Source organism: Aulostomus chinensis, chromosome 15 (genome assembly GCF_037954235.1).
Source record: "Aulostomus chinensis isolate RoL2024-O1b breed Wild chromosome 15, RoL_Achi_v1.0, whole genome shotgun sequence".
Classification (NCBI taxonomy): domain Eukaryota; kingdom Metazoa; phylum Chordata; class Actinopteri; order Syngnathiformes; family Aulostomidae; genus Aulostomus; species Aulostomus chinensis.
The window spans coordinates 23,601,850-23,606,864 of NC_141334.1; positions in this window are offsets into that span (position 1 = coordinate 23,601,850).

A 5,015-nucleotide genomic window follows, 5' to 3' on the forward strand; every position below is an offset into this window, starting at 1 on the left:
GTTTGGTTAAACACTGGCTTGACACCTGCTCTGGAATGACATTTGCACTGATCGACAATCTGGAGAAACACAATCCACGAGTCTGCTTTAGAATTCTGCAGAGTGGTGATAAATTTATTGCACATTTTAAAGGCAAATTGAGCAGCCATCAAACATTTGAGCAATGGAAATCCTTTGTTGGGCTGTTGTGGACTGTATGTACTCAGTTATATCACTCTACCTTGTATGTGCTCGGTGCTCCAACAGGATCTGACCCTGACCACAGTTTTGGTTCATCAGCACCAGCCTAACTTTGCACTTCGACTTCCACAGTTCCTCTTCCTCAGGCCATTGATGGTGGTTCCTCAACATATTCATCACAGGTATGTTACTGAGCCCATCCATGCTAATGCACCACCCTCACCAGCAGCAGCAGCAGCAGCAGCATGCATGCATCTACTCCAAGGAGAATCCTCATGTTCCCCCTCAGGCTTACTCATGTACTCCCTGTTCCTCCATCATGAGCATTGCCTCTCTTCTCATTCCATCCCCATCAAACTAAGTGCAGGCTCTACACATGCTGACAGACGAGCTTCCCCTCGAGAAACTCATCGGGTGAAGACAGGGTGAAACAGCTGAGTAATGGAGCATTTGTATATAACCATGTTGCAATACATGGTACGCATGAGCATGGAAATACACAAAATATCCCAAGTGTGTTGATATTTGGTCAAAGTGCTTACATCTTGAGGGTTAGTCCATGTTGAGAAGTAAGATGCGATGATTTTGATACTTTAATCGGGATGTAAAGTTAGTTTACTTTGACATAAACATGATCACATTTGTGGAACAGCTTATATGACCACAAATATTAGATGAATCACTTCAAACTTGAGGTACTGACACCCTCTCAGATAACAAATCAATCAACACAGTTGCCCCGAAGGGTTGCGTTAGCTTGCCAGTCCTTTTTACTCTGTATGCAAACAAATACTCAAACAGCCACCCAGGTACTTTGTTCTTAAATTTTCAGATGATACCGCCATCCTTAATCTGCTGCACAAAGACTCGAGCTGGAATTTGAAAACTTTGTGCTGTGGTGTGATGCCAATGATCTCATTTTAAATGTTAAAAAAAAACAAGGAGATGGTCTTGGACCCGAGATCAGTGGGGGATCGTGGCCCTGCAATCATACACAATTCACTCATAGAGCGGGTCAGCTCATACAAATACCTCAGGGTTCATCTAGACAATTCTTTAAGCTGGAACATTCGCATTGACAGTCTGCTCCCTTCTAGAGCAGAAACTGTTTTTCTTGCGCAGACTCCGATTGTATGGTGTGGACAAATCACTCACGTTTTTATTCTACCAGGAGGTACTGGAGAGCTTAGTAAGATACAGGATGTCAGCCTGGTATGGCAACCTCACTGTAAAACGACAAAACAAACTCACTCGTCTGGTGCACACTGGCATGAAGGTGATAGGATTGAATAACTATTAGAGTCCTGAGTCCATTTGTGAGAAGACTGTCCTTAGGCAGGCCCAGAGAATAGTGACCGATCCATCCCATAGTCTCCTCACAGAGTGTGAACTGTTGCCATCTGGTAGACAATGCAGAGTCCCCAACTGCAAACTGAAACGCTTTAAAAACTCATTTGTCACTGTCGACGTCAAACTACTAAACAAGGCTGTTTGACGAAGAAAATGCTCATTTTATTCATTTTAGTGCCTTTCAGCTTGTGTTTCTACAGCGTGCAATCATTTTTATTTATTTTAGTGCCTTTCAGCTTGTGTTTCTACAGCGTGCAATCATTTTTATTTATTTTAGTGCCTTTCAGCTTGTGTTTTTACAGCGTGCAATCATTTTTATTTATTTTAATGCCTTTCAGCTTGTGTTTTTACAGCGTGCAATATTTTTATTTATTTTAGTGCCTTTCAGCTTGTGTTTCTACAGTGTGCAATATTTTTATTTATTTTAGCGCCTTTCAGCTTGTGTTTCTACAGCGTGCAATCATTTTTATATATTTTAGCGCCTTTCAGCTTGTGTTTCTACAGCGTGCAATCATTTTTATTTATTTTAGTGCCTTTCAGCTTGTGTTTCTACAGCGTGCAATCATTTTTATTTATTTTAGTGTCTTTCAGCTTGTGTTTCGACAGCGTGCAATCATTTTTATTTATTTTAGTGTCTTTCAGCTTGTGTTTCTACAGCGTGCAATCATTTTTATTTATTTTAGTGCCTTTCAGCTTGTGTTTCTACAGCGTGCAATCATTTTTATTTATTTTAGTGTCTTTCAGCTTGTGTTTCTACAGCGTGCAATCATTTTTATTTATTTTAGCGCCTTTCAGCTTGTGTTTCTACAGCGTGCAATCATTTTTATTTATTTTAGTGCCTTTCAGCTTGTGTTTCTACAGCGTGCAATCATTTTTATTTATTTTAGTGTCTTTCAGCTTGTGTTTCTACAGCGTGCAATCATTTTTATTTATTTTAGTGCCTTTCAGCTTGTGTTTCTACAGCGTGCAATCATTTTTATTTATTTTAGTGTCTTTCAGCTTGTGTTTCTACAGCGTGCAATCATTTTTATTTATTTTAGTGCCTTTCAGCTTGTGTTTCTACAGCGTGCAATCATTTTTATATATTTTAGTGCCTTTCAGCTTGTGTTTCTACAGCGTGCAATCATTTTTATTTATTTTAGTGCCTTTCAGCTTGTGTTTCTACAGCGTGCAATATTTTTATTTATTTTAGTGCCTTTCAGCTTGTGTTTCTACAGCGTGCAATATTTTTATTTATTTTAGCGCCTTTCAGCTTGTGTTTCTACAGCGTGCAATCATTTTTATTTATTTTAGTGTCTTTCAGCTTGTGTTTCTACAGCGTGCAATCATTTTTATATATTTTAGTGCCTTTCAGCTTGTGTTTCTACAGCGTGCAATATTTTTATTTATTTTAGTGCCTTTCAGCTTGTGTTTCTACAGCGTGCAATCATTTTTATATATTTTAGTGCCTTTCAGCTTGTGTTTCTACAGCGTGCAATATTTTTATTTATTTTAGCGCCTTTCAGCTTGTGTTTCTACAGCGTGCAATCATTTTTATTTATTTTAGTGCCTTTCAGCTTGTGTTTCTACAGCGTGCAATCATTTTTATTTATTTTAGTGCCTTTCAGCTTGTGTTTCTACAGCGTGCAATCATTTTTATTTATTTTAGTGCCTTTCAGCTTGTGTTTCTACAGCGTGCAATCATTTTTATTTATTTTAGTGCCTTTCAGCTTGTGTTTCTACAGCGTGCAATCATTTTTATATATTTTAGTGCCTTTCAGCTTGTGTTTCTACAGCGTGCAATCATTTTTATTTATTTTAGTGCCTTTCAGCTTGTGTTTCTACAGCGTGCAATCATTTTTATTTATTTTAGTGTCTTTCAGCTTGTGTTTCTACAGCGTGCAATCATTTTTATATATTTTAGTGCCTTTCAGCTTGTGTTTCTACAGCGTGCAATATTTTTATTTATTTTAGTGCCTTTCAGCTTGTGTTTCTACAGCGTGCAATCATTTTTATATATTTTAGTGCCTTTCAGCTTGTGTTTCTACAGCGTGCAATATTTTTATTTATTTTAGCGCCTTTCAGCTTGTGTTTCTACAGCGTGCAATCATTTTTATTTATTTTAGTGCCTTTCAGCTTGTGTTTCTACAGCGTGCAATCATTTTTATTTATTTTAGTGCCTTTCAGCTTGTGTTTCTACAGCGTGCAATCATTTTTATTTATTTTAGTGCCTTTCAGCTTGTGTTTCTACAGCGTGCAATCATTTTTATTTATTTTAGTGCCTTTCAGCTTGTGTTTCTACAGCGTGCAATCATTTTTATATATTTTAGTGCCTTTCAGCTTGTGTTTCTACAGCGTGCAATCATTTTTATTTATTTTAGTGCCTTTCAGCTTGTGTTTCTACAGCGTGCAATCATTTTTATTTATTTTAGTGTCTTTAAGCATGTGTTTAAATGGCGTGCGATCATTTTTATCTATATTAGTGGCTTTTAACATGTGTTTTTACGGGGTGTATGAGCACAAGTGCAATATGTATATCCATGGGATGTGTGAAATACGGCTGTGTAATTCATGTTCTGATGGTGGATGTGATCTATTGCTTGTTGCTTTATTGTGTTTGTTTCTTTCATGTTTGCTGTTGGCATTTATGGTGCAGCTTCAGAGTCCAAGACAAATTTCCCCAAGAGGGACAATAAAGATTAAAGTAAGTAAGTAAGTAAGTAAGAATTACTGTTCTAGCAAGGAGGAACCAGTCTGAAAACTTACAACATAAAAGTTAGAAATGAGAAAGAGAAGGTAGTGGTCACAGAGAATACAGACAGAGAGAATGAGGTCAAGGATGATTATGAAAGGAGATGATCGAGGCTGTTTACTTGAAAAGTTGTTAGACAGAGTGGATCAAAACAAAGGTGACAAAAAAAACCTTGGATGGTTGACAAAATGAGAGATTTGCTCTGATAAACTGACAATGATTCGTGTCAAAGTGGATGGGAAAGAAAGAAGGACAGCGAATACATCTGTTCATGAACATGAATTAACAAGAGAAAGAAAAGGGTGAAAACCAGACGAGTGTAAAAGCATGCACTGTAGGCTTTGTGCTTGTGCATTAGCTCTCTGTTGTAGGCACAAGTTTGGAGTACTTTCAATAAAGGGAGCAGGAGGAGAGGGAGAGGGAGACTCAAAGACCAAAAAAGGTCTGGATACAGAGCTGCTGGGGAAATAGGAGGCTTGACAGATGCTGCACAGCCGCAGGGAAAGACGACTACGCAGAGAGAAACATGCAGAGAGAAGTAGACAGACACAAAGCAGAGAATAAAAGCACAGGGAACTAAAAGTAGAGAAAGAGAGAACATGGACTCTTAAAATAGAGAACACATTGTATTGTCATCAAGTGGAGTAGGTAGGGTGAAAAAAAGTCAGGAAAGGCGGGGCAGGGGGCCGGGTTGTGATCCATACAAGCATCTAGGGACTGCTTGTGTGTGTTTGTGTTGGTGGGGAGGGTGAGG